Source organism: Macrobrachium rosenbergii, chromosome 54, assembly GCF_040412425.1.
Source record: "Macrobrachium rosenbergii isolate ZJJX-2024 chromosome 54, ASM4041242v1, whole genome shotgun sequence".
Classification (NCBI taxonomy): domain Eukaryota; kingdom Metazoa; phylum Arthropoda; class Malacostraca; order Decapoda; family Palaemonidae; genus Macrobrachium; species Macrobrachium rosenbergii.
In genome coordinates, this window is record NC_089794.1 from 13,247,603 (window position 1) to 13,267,281 (window position 19,679).

General features: G+C 35.6%; 1 long non-coding RNA gene across 1 annotated transcript; it reads left to right on the top strand.

Moving 5' to 3' along the window:
- Positions 1–1,070: 1,070 nt before the first annotated feature.
- Positions 1,071–19,175, top strand: LOC136834763 (uncharacterized). The gene is made up of 4 exons (XR_010851871.1): positions 1,071–1,318; positions 3,067–3,214; positions 12,961–13,065; positions 19,043–19,175. It is a non-coding gene; the product is annotated as an uncharacterized lncRNA (long non-coding RNA).
- The last annotated feature ends 504 nt before the right edge of the window (positions 19,176–19,679 follow it).

The window sequence follows — 19,679 nt, forward strand, 5'->3', positions numbered from 1 at the left end:
ATTCTTATTTTTAACCTCAAAACTAGTTTAGTTAGCCCTACCTAAGGTAAAGTAAGTATGAAGATGGTCATATGAAATGTAATTTTCTTATTCATTTGCATAGAATTGCATGCAATATCTGTATTTGAAGGTTCCAAATCTTAGGTAATGTGAAATGTGAAGGCATTTAGTTATTTTCATGGTTTTACACTAAATACAAGAGATAGGCAAAAGCCTAGGACCTTAGGCCAGCAACCAAGCTTAGGGGTTAGTTCAAATGCAGCCATCTTCTAGGCCACTTGAATATTCAATAGCAAGGGGTTGCATGACGTATTTATATTTGCGATTTGTATTTTTACCCTAAAAACTAGAGTTTAGGTAGACTGGCATGAACATTATGCTACCACCCTAGGTTAGGTAAATATGAAGGTGGTCATTATTAAATGCTATTTTTATACTCAACTGCATAGAATTTTATGTAATATCTGTATTTGAAGGTGCCAAATCTTGAAGTGAAATGTGAAGGCATTTAGTTACTCATGGTTTTACACGAAATTGAAAAGTTTATGCTAGAGCCTAGGACCTTAGACCTGCACCTAACTAAGGGATAAGTTCAAATGCAGACAGTACCATTTATATTTGCGATTTTAACAAGGATTTTTTTTTTTTTTTTTACTCTCAAAGCTAGAGTTTAGGTAGGCTGTCATGAACCTTAGGCTACCACCCTAGATTAGATAAGTATGGTGGTGGTCATATAAAATGTAATTTTCATATTCAGTTGCATAGAATGTATAGAATTGCCTGCAATATCTGTATTTAAAGGCACCAAATCTTAGATATATAATGTGAAATGTGAAAATATTCAGTCATTTTTATGGTTTTACAAGAAATAGAAGTTTAGGTAAGAACCTAGGACTTTAGGCCAGCACCCTAACTTGGGGTTAGTTCAAACGTAGCCATTTTCTGAGGCCATTTACTTGTTCAGTTGCATAGGATTGCATGTAATGTATATATATATGCAATTTCATTATTGATTTGCAAATCTTAAAATAACAATGATAAATTTTTTCCAGAAAATATGCCACCATAAAAAAAATGGTGTTCCCTTGGGAGAAAGACTACAGCACCAGAAAGGCATGTAGCATACATAGCATTCAGGGCGACAGAAACATCAGGTCAAAGGGAGGCCAGACTGGAAAACCAAAGGACAAGAGCTGCTGCATCCAGAGAAGCAAGAGTACCAGAACAAAGGGAGGCCAGACTGGTTGATATGAGGGCGAGAGCAGCTGCATTCAGAGCAGCAGAAGAACTGGAACAGAGGGAGGTCAGGTTTCGACAGGTGAGGGCAACAGTCTCAGGAGCCAGAACTCAAAGAATTTTCCAAGGGGCCCCTGCCCGTAGACTGCCATTCAGAGTTATCCTGGGCATCGCTAGGTTGATAAAGCTAGTTATATATATATATATATATATATATATATATATATATATATATATATATATATATATATATATATATATATATATATATATATATATATATATATATATATATATATATATATATATATATATATATATATATATATATATATATATATATATATTTATATATGTCTGTGTCTGTGTCTGTGTCTGTGTCTGTGTCTGTGTCTGTGTCTGTGTCTGTGTGTGTGTGTTTGAAATAATCAACAACAAAAATCACGTGTGGAACAGAAATAAATTTCTAACTTACATCAGGATCGAACCTAGGTCTTTCAATTGAAAGGCAAGGGCGCTCACTGCCCACAGGGCAATATAATATGACTATTTATATGTGCTTTCATGTCTTAGTCTTCTTGTTCGCATCAAGAAGTGCAAAACCACATACAGTAGACCGTGGAGGAGAAATTAGAAGTACAAAGGTCAACCAGCTGAATGTAGAGCTCTCTACTTTCCTTTGTATTTCCTGAATCATGCCAGTCTCAGTGATCTTTTGTTTAAAAATTAAAACGTTATAGCACGATAAAAACTTAAATATATATGAATAATTTGCAAAGGATAAATAATCAATAAAAAAAAGTTGTAAGAAAGACAAAATTTACCATAAGTGATTCTACCCCAATTACTTCATTGACTTTAGCTCCTCATTGGAACCCACTGCCGTATGTTGCAGATGGCTAAGGTTTGTTGTTAAGTTCAGTAACTTTATCTTGAAGACATAATTCACAAGTGGTTCCCTCCACTCAACTACACTGGAAACTGCGTATATTCTATCCTTGCCTATTTCGTCTTTAAGTGTCGTAAAATAATGCCTCGACGAACCGGGAAACTAGTTTTATTCTATCTCTGTTACATCGGGACATGTAAATATAGTCTGACAAAAAAATTTAAAAACAATGGTTACACTTCATTGTGCATAACAAGGAAAAGCAAAAAAATAGAAAAACGAACTAAGCTATAAGCGCATTTCTTTTAATTATTCTCTAAGCCCTGCAGTTGCCAGTTAGTATTTAGAGACCGACTTTATGAGCGAGGACCAACGGTCTCAAGTGGCGTTATTAAGACCAGGGATCTTCAGCCATCGTAACATTCCATCTCTAAGAGCAATTAAATTTAATGGTGATTTTATGAGACAGAGACAGGGATGTATGTATATGTACGTGCCTGGGACACAAACGCACACGTGTGGACTGTATGTTATATATATATATATATATATATATATATATATATATATATATATATATATATATATATATATATGTATTGTGTATATATGTATATAAATGTATATATATAATATATATACACATATATATATAAATATATAATATATATATACATATATATTATATATATATATATATATATATATATATATATATATATATAATATATATATATATATATGTATATATGTATATACATATATATATATATATATATATATATATATATATATATATATATACATATATATATATATATATATATATATATTATATATATATATATATACATATTGTATGTATATACATAGTCTATTGTATTGTCAGAGTCAAAAATCAATCATAAGAATAATAAATATTACGTTTGTTAATTCCTCAGGTTTCGGAGTGACTCACTGCCAATCAGGAATTTTCCGGGTAAACTAAATAGCACTGCTTTGGGTTCACCCATCCAGTTGATGACCTGACACAATAAAGCTCAACTTCACGGATCGAGGGACCGGCGCTGGTATTCCTTTTCTGAGAAGGTAATATTTACATCGAATTATCTATGGTTTAGATTTCCTCTCTATTTGCCATCATTATCTAACCCCTGGAACTCATGCCAGATATTTCTTGTTAAGGTTCTGTGTGATTGTATTGTTTCTTTCCCTATACATTCAAGCTTTGGAATGTCTTCCCTGCTTCACATTTCCCTGTCTCCTATACTCTCCCTTCCTTTGCTTTTAGACAAAATAACAGAGACCTTTGGATGTATTTCACCCTAAGAAAATTCGTGAAGTAATTCATAAACATATTTTAATCTAGATTCCTTGCGTTTCTAGGAAAACTTGTGATGATAACGAAAGAAGATAAGATAAATATGAACCAGCTTAAGAAGGAAGATTCTTTAAGCAATTTGTTCATAAGAAGGCGGCTAATTTATATGGAGAATTAATGAACATCGTTTTCATAGTAAATGCACCTCTGTTGAGGAGAAGCATAAGGCTCGAAATGCTCTCGCACTATTTTCTAATTCAGTGTCACGGGAAATTCAATCTTATGCCCCAAAGTCTCTAGGCTTAATATCCCACAACCCTCTCTTGAACAGTTGGGATCAGCAATGAGTAAGCTGAATATATATATAAAAAAAAAAGAAAAAAAAAATGGTATCATTTACATAATGAAGTTTTTTGACGGAGGGACCAGTTTTTTTTTATATGAGGGATGTGTACCGTGCCTAATTTTATTTTCTTTCTAATTACTTGTCCAAAAGTATTCAAACTTTCCTGTTATCATATTTATGCCTGGGGAGCATATGCTATTCGTGAGCTGTGTATGTTGATTACTGATGCACAGATTGTCCTTTATGTGCTGTCAGTGATACATGCACATTTGCATATTCACACACACAACACACTGAATCGCTTAATTATATAATTATTTATATACAGTATATATATAATTATGTATGTACAGTATGTATAAACATATATATATGTGTGTGTATATATATATATATCAATTTTTGACTTTTGACTCTTTCAACTGATTGCCTACTAGGCCATACAAGTCATTTTTGTGACTTGAATGGCCTAGTGGGCAGCGCCCTTGCCTTTCAACTTGAAAGACCTGGGTTCGATCCTGATGGAGTCAGAAATTTTTTTGTTCCACACTGATTGTGTGTTGATTATTTCTATATTATATATACAAGTCATTTTTGTGACTATGAATGGCCTATATATGGGCATATATATATATATATATATATATATAAATATATATATATATATATATATATATATATGTATATATATATATATATATATATATATATATATATATATATATATATATATATATATATATATATATATATATATATATATATATGATATATATATATATCATAAATTATATTTTATTCCATATATATGATTGTATATATATATGATTATTTCTATATATATATATATATATATTATATATATATATATATATATATATATATATATATATATATATATATATATATATATATATATATATATATATATATATATATATATATATATATATATATCTTGTAATTTCCACAATGGTCCCGTGGATAAAGTATATAAGTCCTCACGTGAAAATGAAAGGAATTGGTACCAAGACTTTCAACTTTTATTCCAAAGTCATCTATATATATATATATATATATATATATATATATATATATATATATATATATATATATATATTTCCTTTCCTAGATATATTTTAGCTTTCATATGAATGCTTGTCCGTTTTGAATAATACATTATTTATATATGTATAATATATATGTATATATATTATATATATATATAGATATGTATATGTATATATATATATATATATATATATATATATATATATATATATATATATATATATATATATATATATATATATATATATATATATATATATATATATATATATATGTAGTATTATTAAAAATGAAAATAATTTAAGTTTACGAATACAAATAACATCTTTCTTTCAATCATGATATATATCAGGTTTGGTTAGTTAATGAATCAGTTATTTTCCCCAGGCAATATTTCTGTTCGGAACTACCAGTCAGTGGTAATATCTTTCTATGGCAACAGAAAGATATTACCATTGGTAATAGCTTCTATGGTAATACAGAAAGATAATCCACAGCTATGGCAATACCACTGCACGACAATACCCACCCCAATTGCCTTCGAGAGCGATTAACCCATATCCTACTATGTATAAATATTTAGCCGCGCCCTTCCGTACGCAAAAAGACAGAGTGTCCCTTCCCTAAGGACATATGAGGTCCGTAACTGCTGCTGAGGTCAGCAACCACTTCTAGATAGAGAGGCAACTACGACAGACGGAACCGATCTCCTTTACGAAAAGGTCCCGTTTCTTATTTTTTTTTTTATTTCCTTCAGACGTAGCGAAGCGAGTAACTCTTTCGGTTTCTTATGGAAAGGAGACATTTTACAGCCCGATTTTATCGGTGGAATCGAAAGGTCGGGTTACGTAGAGGCTTCAGTTATAAAGGAAGCAATAAAGCTGTAGTAAAGTTGCTATGATATTGTTCTATATTTATTTCTTCGTTTTATAGAGAGCAACAAAGTCGCTGCAATATTGTTATTTTTTTTCCTTTTTTCATTTTTCCATTTGTAACGGAAACAGTGTAATAACTGCAACCTGCTGTAACGTTCCTTCTTTTAGTTTTCTGTAAAAGAAAACTATTGAGTTGGCTATTTGTCTGTCCGTCCGAACTTTTTCTGTCCGCTCTCAGATCTTAAAAACTACTGAGGCTAGAGGGCTGCAAATTGATATGTTGATCATCCACCCTCCAATCATCAAACATACCACATTGTAGCCCTTTAGCCTCAGTAGTTTTTATTTTATTTAAGGTTAAAGTTAGCCATGATCGTGCGTCTGGCACAGCTGTAGGTGCCAAAAAACACAGGCCACCACCGCGTCGTGGCTGCAAATTTCATGGGCCGCGGCTGAGAGTTTCATACAGCATTACACGCTGTACAGAAGACTCGATTGCGCCGAAGACACTTGCTAGCCCAGGCCAGAATAATTCCAGACGAAAGATTGGGATAGTAACGGAAACCGGAAGAAGCAGTGGAATTCGAGAGCTGTGCAGAAAAGACGAGTGTGTCACTGAAACCTAATTGTTGCTGTTTATGGCGGCAGCTGAAGGGCACTCAGTATCCCCTTCTGACAATTTTACTCACCTTTTTTTTTTAAGTCAATGGTCTATTCATTGTTCATTATTTTAATATTTACTTATTTATTGAATTAATGATTTATTATGCAACTGTATGGAATTTGACTTATTTCTTTATACCAAGACTAACGAGTATTGCAAAATAGGAGCATTGAAACAGCAACGAAAATTGGGCCTATTTTTTGTTGTTTAAAGCGTAATAAGGGCGACTTGGCAACTTCTCTTCGACAGCTGTAACATCATTAAGCTTCTAATGTGAAGAGAGTCAAGTAACATTTTTTTCCTCATTTCACTAGTTAGGCTCTGTATTTGCGCAGTTCAAACTTTCTAGCTTTTGATTGTAATGATATACAGATATTTTTAAATGAACCTTGGCAACCGATTTAAGAACTCAGCGTTTCCGTGGAAACGATGATTTGTGTACAATTTGCAAATAAAACCCTATGTACTTGATGGCAGCTAAAACATCTTGAAAAATTAGTTTTAAATATAAAAATATTTTAATTATATAAATGAAAATTCATAATATATATTTTTGTTTAAAATCTAACAGTCGAGAGGCATATAATTAGGATATTGACTCGAAGAGTATGGCTACACTTTGCACTTCGTCTGCATAGGCGTCTGTAATAGAATACGTGGCAACTGTTCGGGAGAAAAAACTCGTGGCTAACCTTTTAATAAACACAATACTAAGATCAGTTCTTAGAATACCCGTCATATTTTAGTTATTTGTCTCTATGAATGCAAACACAGGAATACATTTTTTTCCTGAAGTATTTATGGATGTTAGCTGTTTGAAAAGGGATATCTAGTATCAACATAGTAAATGCCAGCTGCAACAGCCAATCGCAGACAAAGTTGATGATGTCATCAGTAACCATTAAAAGGCAGGGACCTTTTCCCGCCGCTAAGGCTCTGTTCCGAAGGTATCTCAGTTATATCAATTGCTTGCCAATGGGTTCCATTTTTCTTAGTTTAAGGAAAAGTTCGTTTGACCCCCAGAAAACACCCAAGGTTATAGCCTAAATATTCGGGCCATTTCCCCTCCGCAATATTGCTACATTGCAGTCAATTGTCCAGATGTGGACGTTTTCCATGCATAGTGGCCAATTGCTTGGGTATTTTTTGGTGGTCAAACAGACTTTTCCTCAAAACTGAAAAAATCGAGCCTATCGGCAAGCAGTTGATCAGTATGCATGGAAAATGGCCACATTTGGACAATTGATTGCAATCGGGCCAAGGTTACAGTATAACGGGCCTTTTTTGCCCCCTGCAAAATGGCCGGATTGCAATCAATTGTCTAAATGTGGCCATTTCCATGCAATTGAGATCTATTGTTTACCGATAGGCTATTGGTAAGCAATTGATCACTATGCATGGAAAATGGCCACATTTGGCCAGTTGATTCCAATCCGGCCATATTGCAGGGGGCAAAAAATGCCCGTTATAGCCAGGCCAGTTTACAATCAATTGCCAAATGTGGCCATTTTCCATGCATTTTTCTTAGTTTTGAGGAAACGTCCATTTGACCACCCAAAAATACCCCAGACAATGGCCTTACCATTCTGGCCTTTTTTGCCACCCTGCAGTATGGCCGGATTGCAATCAGTTGTCCAAATGTAGCCATTTTCCATGCATACTGATTAATTGCTATAGCCTTGGGTGTTTTTTGGGGGGCGGGTGTGAAACAGACTTTTCCTTAAAACTAAGAAAAATCCAGCCTATTTGGCAAGCAATTGATCACCATGCATGGCAAATGGCCACATTTGGATAACTGATTACAAACTGCCCTGTCAATAACAGGCATTTTTTGCTCCCCGGCAACATGGCCGGATTGCAGTCAGTTGTCCAAGTGTGGAAATTTTCCATGCATTGTGATCGATTGCTTACCGATAGTCTGCATTCTTTTTCATTTTAAAGGAAAAGTTCATTTGACCCACAAAAAACACCCAAGGTGTTTTTTGGGGGTCAAACAGACTTTTCCTCAAAACTGAAGAAATGCAGCCTTTTTACAAGCAATTAATCACTCTGCATGGAAAATGGTCACATTTGGACAATTGATTGCAATCCGTCCAAGGCTATAAAGGGCCGTTTCTCTTCCCCCCCCCTTTGCAATATGGCTGGATTGCAATCAATTGTCCAAGTGGAGCCATTTTCCATTCTTTGTGATCAGTTGCTTACCAATAGGCTATTGGTAAGCAATTCATCACTATGCATGGAAAATGGCCACTTTCGGACAATTGATTGCAATCCAGCCATATCGCAAGGCGTGGGGGTGCAGAAACGGCCCGTTATAGCCTTGGGCGGATTGCAATGAATTGTCCAAATGGAGCCATTTTCCATTCTTTGTGATCAGTTGCGTACCAATATGCTATTGGTAAGTAAGCAGTTGCTTACCAATATGCTGTTGGTAAGCAATTGATCACTATGCATGGAAAATGGCCACATTCGGACAACTGATTGCAATCCAGCCATATTTCAAGGGGGTTGTCCAGAAACGGCCCATTATAGCCTTGGCCAGATTGCAGTCAATTGTCCAAATGTGGCCGTTTTCCATGCATAGCGATAAATTCTTTGCCAATAGGCTACATTTTTTTTTCCATTTTTAAGGAAAAGTACATTTGACCCCACAAAACACACCCAGGCTATAGGCTAGCCGTGGGTGTTTTTTGGGGTCAAACGGACTCTTCCTCATGTATTGCAAACGCATGTCTTTAAGTGTTGTAAGGTCCTGACTTTGTGTGAAAAATGCGTGAGTTCAAACGTTGCAAGTGCGTAGCTCTAAGCATTGAAAGTGCTTTACTTTGAGTGTTGCATTTCCGTGACCTTAATCATTGCAAGTGTCTGACTTCATTGCGGCAAGTGCACTACTTTAAATGTTGCAAGTGCCAGACGTTAACCGTTGCAAATGCCTGGCTTTGTGTTGCAATTGCCGGAATTTAAGTGCTGTTAGTGCCTCATTCAGATGCTGCAAGTGCTTGACAATTCAGTAAAATTTATGGAGTTTCTGCTCTAACAGTCAACACGGTAGCAAATTAATGCTTTTGGTATTGCAATGTGTAATTCTTTCAGTAATGCAAAGTTTAATTGACAGACCGCTTAGTCAGTCGTTTCCTTTCCCTTATAATTGATGTTTCCTCAGTTATTACTCCTTTAGCTCTTACTCTTTGTTTTACTGAATTATTTAGTTTTAACACATTAATTTTTACACAATTTCACTTGTTCATGACAAGAAAACTAAAAATCACACGTAAATCCTACTAAAATAAGAAGGGAAAAGGAAAGCCCTCAGGCCCTCCATAGCAAAATTGGCACAAACAGCAAAGCATAGGGAAGTTCGTTTTGTATTGTTTATGTGCTTTTGAAAAATAACAGCGATCTGGCAACCATTCTTGGACTCCTATGGTAAATTAATGAGCATTTAACTTATAGAAAAGAAACATATTCATCTGTATCATAAAGCACGTATTGCATCATGTATCAAGAAACTTGCATTGAAACACTAATTTATTTATAATTATCTAAGAAGTTTTTAAAACGTGTTGGCAACTGATATTAGTTTACTGGAAGTTAAGAGGGTTGACATGGAAACCATGTCATGGTTATACTTTTCAAATGGAAACCTATGCTCTTGATTTGCTTATACATGCATTTTTTGTGTTTATAACTCAATGTATTTTTCTTACGTATTTATATAGATATATTTAGTATTAATACCACTTAAAAAGCTCATTAATAAATGAAAAAAAAGGACTCTCAACAGGGTTATTCCTCAGCTGATATGGCCATACTTATTACTACTTCATCTGCATAAACAAATGTCAAAATAGAGCACTGAGCACCTGTTCTGAAAGAAAACCGTGTTATAAAGCCATTGATAGAGCAATACAGAGCCAACCATTATTATTAGAATGTTCATTTGATTACTTAATAGTTCAGTCGCAGGAAAACTCTGCAAGAAATGCAGTTGTTTTACAAAACGTTTATGAATAATTTTGAAATGTGGTACCTAACAACAATCAGTTGGACGGTAGCAAACACCACCAACACCACCACTAGCCAATAAGGGTACAAATACCTTCCCGCCAAGAAATCTCAGTTTGGAGGGTTCCTCCTGTTTATGATCTGCTGTTAGCTAAACCAAAATCAAAAATTTTATTTTTATTTTATTAGTTTGTATAGAAATGCAAAATATATGCAATAAACAATTATAATTCTGACATCAACAGACATTGCTGAACTCCAGAAAATCTTGTAATTCCTTCATCAGAAGAGTAAATGAGTGTTTAGAATTAATTTCATTAAAAAAAAAATCAGTTTTAATTCTAGATGAAAATGCAAAACAGATCTTGCAATCTTAGCAGGAAATCCATATTGAAAATAAATCGTGTTAATTTTATATAAGAATTTCAACGCGTGATTTGGTCAAAATGGGAACTTTGTTGGGCAAACTAGGACCTTCTTGGTCAAAATAGGAACTTGGTGGGGCAACCTAGGACCTTTTTGTTAAGAACCAGGACCCTATTTTTTCCTCTCTCAGATGCAAAATGTTGCAAATATGCCTATAAACTCATTTTATCCAGTACATTTTCCACATAGAATATATGTCTTTATTTAACCTTAAACCATGTAGTGATTTTGACAATCCAGTGATCCCGATACAGATTTTCTTGTAACTTCCAATACTGTAAAAATTAATCATTGCAGTAGCGTTGAAGTTTTAAAATAATATATATATATATATATATATATATATATATATATATATATATATATATATATATATATATATATATATATATATATATATATATATATATATATATACACACACACATATACAGACACATATATGCATATACATTTACACATATGCATATATATGTTGTATATGTATGTGTTTGTGTGCGGTGTGTGTGTGTATACTTTAAAACCTTGTCTTGTTGCACCAACAACTTGCTTTGCAGTGGCATAATGATGAAATAATAAGTGTGCCGAGATTCCCTTTGAGTTCTGCTACATTTTAGAGAGTTGTTTCCTGTGCTCCTGAGGCAGATTGTTAGATAAGAACGCCCTTCTTTCAGTTAATTGATTGACTGAATATCTGTTTATGCAACTATTTCTTTTCTCCATTCTTTCTCAAACAGTGGGATGCTCAGTTATTGCTTACTTAATGGCAAGAAAGCCAAGCATAAAATCATGCTTGAACCGCAATGCATAAGGGAGGGTTACTTTTTGATTAAAAAAAAAGTGAATTGTCAACTGTTCTTTGACAACATCCGGTTGTTGATTAATAAGCACTTAACTTGTATAGAAACAAGTATTACATTTTTCTGTATCACTAATTAGGCATTTTTCTGATAGAAAGAAAGCTTTGAAATCATGTTTTGATTACAGTAATATATCATTATTTTCAAATAAATTTTGGCAACTGGTTTTAATTTATGAATGGAAAATCCTGAGTGTTTCTATGGAAACCATGAGGCTTTTATACTTTCCATGTTAAAATCTATATACTCGAGCAGCTAGAAGTCCTTTATGAGGTGCTTGATAATTGATGCATTTTTATTTTTGTTAGTGAATTAACATTCAGTATTAGAAACTCTGAGAAGGATTAATAAGAGAAAAAATGCAAACATGTTTATTCTTCAACCAATATGGCAATACTTTTTATTCCATCACGTGCAGAAAATGCATCAAAAGAGTACTTAGCAGCTGTTCCAAAAGATAAAATCACCTTACAGAGTTTTTGATAAAGAAACAAAGGACTCTGCGTTATTCTTCTAATATTCATTTACGTTCTCAATGATTCAGTAGCATGGAAATAAGAAAAGGGACACGATTCTTTTACAAAACTTTAATTAAATCTTTCTGAAATGTGGTACCTGACAACAATCGGTGGACAGTAGTAAACACCACCTACAGCCAATCACAGTGCGAGTTCATGGTATGGGCTCATCTTATATTCTGTATTTTGAAGACTGAATGTACCAGTAACCATTATCTGTTTTGTTCTCTAGAGCCAACACCACTAAAGGTAAAGATCTATTTATTTATTTATATGTTAAACATACAAATAAATAAATAAATCCAATAGTCATGTTACCCATTCTGGAAAAAAATAAGCAGCACGTGGTCCTTTCACCAAAAAACCTTCATTATGTAAATGATACATTTTCCTTTCTTTCTCTTTTTCTCAATATCCAGCTTACTCACTCTTGGTCCTAAACATCAGAGAGAAGGGACTAAGGGATACCGAGCCTTAAGTTATCTCTCCTTGTGAATTCATTTCCTGCGAGACACCATGAGAAAATGATGATGGATTATGAGTCTTATGCCCGTCGCCCATAAGGCCTTTTTTTATATATATAAATTAATCTTCATCTAAGGACAAATCCGTTCAAAACTCCTCTTAGCTATGTTTACAAAACTTTATACGCATAATTTTTCTTATTCTACACCAGGTTTTTTTTTTTTGGCAGAAAACACTAAAAGTTTGAGGCAGAATATGTTACGAAAATATATATTTATTTTCAGCTTCTGAAGATTAATCTGAATAGCGTCACAACATAGGAGGTCATCGACGATTCTCTGTTAATCAGTGAAGCTAATCAACAACGGATCTGGTCTGGACTTGGATTGGTGAGTACTAATAATTGTTGAAAACTTTTGGGACATGTTTCCGCCACTAACTGGGCAGGGAAGGGTGGGAGGGAGAGAGCGTGGTTAGGTTCGCAACTCCACCCCAGAAACCCAGTGGTCGGAATGTTGCTATAATCATTAGGAGTCTATTGTGGGAGATATGTTATTCCGTAGGGGGTTAGTGGCATCAGTGCACCTCACTGGGTGCACTGTAGGCATTACTAAAGGTTTCTTTGCAGTGTGCCTTCGACCCCTAGCTGCAACTCCTTTCATTCCTTTTATTGTACCTCCATTCATATTATCGTCCATCTTGCTATCAACCCCCTCTTAAAAATTATTTCATAGTGCAACTGCGAGGTTTTCCCCCTGTTACACCTTTCAAACCTACCTACCGCTCAATTTCCTTTCCAGCGCTGAATGATCTCATAGGTCCCAGTGCTTGGCCTTTGGCCTAAACTTTATATTCCATTCCATTCCAATTGGTTACAAAGAAAAGGCCCATCAAAATCGGTTAGTGTAGAGAAAAATTCGCCCTTCGTGATGATTCACTACATTGGAAGCATTTTTATTTTCTGATCTATTTATGAAAACAAGAAATATTTGTGAGAAATTAAAAACTAATTATTGATTTACTCAAGCTGTTATTGCTAAGATTGCAACCGATTTCTTTTCTCAGTCGAAATCTCTCTCTCTCTCTCTCTCTCTCTCTCTCTCTCTCTCTCTCTCTCTCTCTCTCTTTCTTGCTGGCCGGGTTAAATCAATCAGTCAATCCTTGTGCGCACCTGTCTGCCTCTCTGTCTAATAATATGTGTGTCGGTAATTGACAATGGAAAACGAGGGTTCAAAAATGGAAATCTTAATTTATGGTCTCTTAATCAGTAATAATAATAATAGTAATAATAATGATAATTACAAGAAATAGAACGAGAAGACGAAGCACTCAAGTGATTTATTGGCCACAACAGGTGAATTGGCAATACTGTAACTGGAAACATTAATTAGGATTTATGCATCCACCCAGACTGGATTTCTCAGGTCAGACGAGTTAATGGCAAGCCTTTTTTTTTTCTCTCTCTCTCTCTCTCTCTCTCTCTTAACCTTCTTTGCTCTTCTTCCCCCTGCTCATCATTCTATTACCTCTCTCTTCCCTCATTCTTCTCTTCCTCAGTTGAGTCTACTCCGGATCACATTGTGGTCACGTAATTAGGAGCAGAACTGAACGACACTCGTATTCTGCTTGTCAGCCAATCGTGGGTCAGCTGCTGCTGAGGAGCTGTTGACGACCTGGGTGGCTAAACCCGAATGTGAGGTGTTTTGTCCTTATGTTGACTATCCTTATGTTGACTACCTCTCTCTCTCTCTCTCCTGATTTTTACCTCCTGAGTGGCTAAACCCGAATGTGAGGTGTTTTGTCCTTTTGTTGACTCACTCTCTCTGATTTTTACCTCCTGGGTGGCTGAACCCGAATGTGAGGTGTTTTGTCCTTTTGTTGACTACCCCTCTCTCTCTCTCTCTCTCTCTCTCTCTCTCTCTCTCTCTCTCTCTCTCTCTCTCTCGTGATTTTTACCTTCTGTCTTTTTCTCCCTTACTTCAACTTCTTGATTAGATATCTTCTCCTCTGGTCGTTGACCTAAGCAATATCTTGAAGAAGGTCATAACTCTCCTGGCTGTAAATTACTTCCTTAGTCTCCACTTAACTTATTCACAGCAAGAGTGATTTATGACAGGCAGTAAACTCAGAACAGAGAGAGGACCCGTTAAGAACTAATTGCTAATCGAAAGTATATAATGTCCATGTTTTTCATGAAATTTACTTTGTGCCCATGTTGAATTAATTGGTGAATTAAGTACCATAGGATTAGTAGATTGTTGTGGGTTGCAGCCAGAGAACGGAGAAAGTTTGGCCCAGCACCTTCACCCCTAAAGTCTTGCTAAGAATCGAAAGGGTAATAATACGGAGCCACTTCCCATAAAGGTTAAGGGGCTATGATATATATATTATTGTGTGTGTGTATATGTATATACATATATATATATACGTGTATATATATACACGTGTATATATTTATATAGCCATATATTTATATTATATACACATACATGTAAATTATATATTTATACAGACACACAAATAAACCTCTTCCTATCTCCATGTTTCTCTCATTCTCCACTTTCTATTTCTCCCATTCTCATGAAAAAAAAGGGAGAAGCAGAGAGCCAGCAAGCCTTACGATTCATAAACTAAAACATCCATTACGACTCTCTCATTAATCACTTTCGCAGTCCCCCAGTTACCCCCTACACACCACCCCCTCCACAGGTCCCAGCGGATACCGGGGAGGGGAAGGGGGTTTCATATCACGCCAAAGAGATGTAACTTAATTAGAGTGACATCCGGCCACAGCGATACCGCGGCAGCAGCCCGATTTGGGGATATATCCTGGGGATATTACACCTCTCCGGGCCCAGAGTCTCGGAGAGCAGTAGAATGCGCCCGAAAAGTGCTGACTCGACTTGGTTGGTTAGGGGAGGGTAGAGTGCGCCTGGTAATGGTTTTGCAATGAAATGACATTAATTCATTGCTACTGACGCTTTTATTGTTCTTGTTACATATATTTCATTAAGGTCCAGAGAACATAGTGAGGTCGACGGGATGGACAAATTATCTCCCAGTCTTGCAAGGGGTCGAGGAAAGAGAAAATAATTAGGACAGAAAATTCTCAGGCTCTTGTTCAGAGGATATGTAAACTCAATTTTTAGATCTTTTAATATAATTTATAGCTCATCATTCTGTTTTGGCGCCATGCAATTACAACAGTGTTAAAGAATGACAATTAAGCCCAATTCTACAATAGTTTTAAAAACTGCAAATAAAACTTCAGGCAGAAACACTATTTTTGGGACTCCACCAAGACAGAGTACTAAATTAGGAAGGGAATAGGAATATGGAATATAGGCCAAAGGCCAAGCGCTGGAACCTATGTGGTCATTCAGCGCTGAAGGGAAAATGGAAAATAAAAGGTTTGAAAGGTGTAGCGGAAGGAATTCTAGCAGTTGCACTATGAAACAATTGTTAGGAGAGGGTGGATAGCAAGATGGAAGAAAGATATGGATGGAAGTATAAAAAAATCGAAAAAGGGGTTGCAGTTAGGGGCCGAAATGTGATAACCAAGAGTCTACTGTACATTGCTTAAGGATGCATCTTGAAATAGTCTAGAACACAAAAGAACAGTACTAAAGCTGTTTAAGTGATCTTTAAATTTCCTTAGATGCTCTGTGTCCTTAAGGACAAATATGAAATTAACAATGATGCCTTTAATCACATCTTTATGTTTCTAAGAATGAACTGACATCGCATGTAGTATATACACTTGTTTCGTAAGATGCTTCAGGAAATCGAAAAACTTTAAGAAATATATCGTTAATATTTCACTTGTATCACCAGATTTTCTATTAGAAATTGTCAAGCACATTAATAATGTATTGTATTCCTATGAAAATTCAAAATATAAGAAATATGAAAAACATATTAAGTCTTGAAAATCAGAAAAATCGAAAAGCAGAATTTTCAAAAATACTCCAGTGAAAGTATGATAAACTAATGTAAAATCCCGGAAAGTATGGGAACCTAAAATACACAAAGAATTACATTAAAATACATAAATTCTCTCCTAAAATACGTCCTAACAAGCTTGAACTCCAGGAACTCGTAATGCAGAGATGCCAAAGATCAAAGGTACTTTTCATATCACGGCATATAAGAGATACCAACTATTTATAACTTTACGTGCCATCATTTGCCGCTTTAGAAAATCAAAATACACCAGGAAAAGTATTAAAGATACCTAAAAGACTCGGCGAGGACGTCCCCAAACGCCAATTACGATCAGAGGAAGCGAGTTAACTGCTGGAAGCATTTGGGTTACCCTCTTCAACCGTCAAGAAAATTATATTCACTTTTCAGAAAGTTTTTTCCCTTGTGACTTCTTTCGTAGCCCCCGGGTAACCTTTTGATGCTCAGCAGAGGACGCTTGCTCTCCCTCCCTCTCTTTTTACTTCAAACATTTGGTACTTTTCTCGATGTTTATTTTTCCCATTTAAGAGTTTTCTTTTTATCCTGTATCATCTCTTAATATCTTTTTTCAACCCTCCAACATAATTTTACGGGCCGTCTGGTTATCTATCTTATTACTCAGATTTTGGGATTCTTATACAACTTTCTTGGTATTTCTCTCTCTCTCTCTATACCGTCTCATCTCTTCTCATCCCAAGGCCCTCTCTCCCGCCCCCTCCTCCCTCTCTCTCTCTCTCTTTCTATATCTTTACTCTGTCTCTCCCTTACGCGCTCAGCAAGGTAATTTCCCAATTCCCAGAGGGGTGGAACCTCTCTGCAGGTATGCTACAGGTACTATACAGGTTTTCTGCCATTTACTGCATACCTTTGTATCGTCTCTTTCTCATTCTTTCTCTTCATATGCCGCCTCTCTCTCTCTCTCCCTATCACAGGTAATCCGTTTTGAGCAAAATGCAATAAGAGGGGCGTTTACTTCGTCGATTACTGCTACATAAACTGCACTTTCATAACGGAATAAACTCGCTCTCTCTCTCTCTCTTTGCCAGTCAGTTTTCTTTATTTTTCATCATCACTTAACATCTTCATGCTTCGCATCCCAATATGAAAAACAATGAGCATTTATTGGTTCATTTTAATGTACTTAATAATTTCCCACCCTTTTGCGGCTATTATTATTATTATTAGGAATGCTATTACTAACAGCTGAACTTATGATAGTCTGAAGATAATACCTTTCTCTCTCTCTCTCCATGCTACAAGATGAAGCGTGAAGTAATTCTTTTGTAACTTTTTATATTTACAGTATATTACCCCCCTCCCTCTCTCTCTCTCTCTGATAATTAAAGGAAGCGTGGGAAACTAAGTATTTTCATGTTAAATACAAAATGATTCCTGAGATTAGATTTTGTTTTATCACTTACAGGCGAAAAATTTCCCAGAAGTCTCTATAACCAGTCCCCCTCTCCCCGACTGCCAAAACCTTGTTATGTTATATGAAAACTATTACACCTAAAATTATTTCCTGTAGATCTCCTTTCTCTCAGAGATGAGAAGTTTCTTAGAAATCAATCTCTCTCTGTCTCTCTCTCTCTCTCTCTCCTGTAAAGAATTTCTTATAATCATCAATATCTCGGGGATAAAGGATTGCTTTTTGCACACTGGCTGGGAACACTTGCTAAAACAGCCAATCGCAGACCTGGAGTCATAGGATTAAGGCCGTAGCTAACCAATCACCGATGTTTAATTAGAGGTTTCCAGCTTCAACTCATCAATCAGTGATGTTTATCCAGAATGCTACAGCTTCATCTGTCAATCAGAGAAGTTGAATAAATTCTGAAACTTCCATTAGCCAATCTGTGAATATTGACAAGAGGGCTGATTCCTGTCATTTAATTACTGATGCTTAAGAATGACGGTTAAGTTTCAGGCAGGCAACCACAGGGTTTTAACCAGAACACTGAAAATTAAGACAAGATCACAATCTTTCAGCAAACGGATGAGTGAAGTTTTCAAACATTAAACTTTCAGCAAACGGATGAGTGAAGTTTTCAAACATTAAACTTCAAAGACTCAGACATTTAATGATTACCTGTGGCATGATTTATTTACAGACTCTCGTCATAATTTAAAGGGCCAAGCTTTGTCCTTTACCTTGACTCGCCAATGATTTTTGTGACATTCAAGAATGGCTGCTAACACTCTGCGGTCCATAACCTTAGCTAACACATTCTGCCGAGGTGCAACGATGTCACAGCGCCCAGTACCAACGACGTTTCGTTTGGTCTGACTAATGCTGCTTCAAATTAACATTTTAAATGCCAGGAAAGTAAGGCAATAAACATTTTATTTATTGTTTCTTTTATGATTTTATTAATTCATCTGTTATTTTCCACACCAATTCAGCTGGACAGCCCACTCCTGCCTCTACACAAAGTCATCCCGTTAGTTGGAGAGTGTTAAATCTTGCCGGAGAAAGATGATGGACAACTCTGGACAACTCCGTCCTCTGCAACCACAAATTTAGCTCGACAGGCCGAGAGCTAATCTCTTGATTTCCGTGTGACAGGAGATGTCGAGCGCTGGATAATAACGGTAATTACAGAGGACTCGCGGCTTCTTTATCACCTTTAATGGTCAGGTGCAAAGGTATGTTTATATCACTTCATGGAAGTAATGGAGCCCACAGTTCTTGGTCCGGTAGAGTGCTCGCGTTGTTTTTCTTCCTCTTGATTCCCTGGTGAGAGATGAGATAATTGAGAAGAATATACGAAGAATGAGATGAAGAGTAATAACGATGAAATTGCTAGATTATATATGCTGTGATGGCAATTAAGTGTAAGGTTCATTTTTGCACTCATTTACTTCGGGCCTTGAGATAACCTTTGTACTTTACGCACAGAACTATGATTATGGCTCATGTCCATAGAGGGTCTTTACAATTCATGGCCATATGTCATCTTATAACATTTGACATCCCATGACCCAAGATGACTTATACCTCATACAAGAAGGTATACTTACTGCACCGCGACCCAAAATA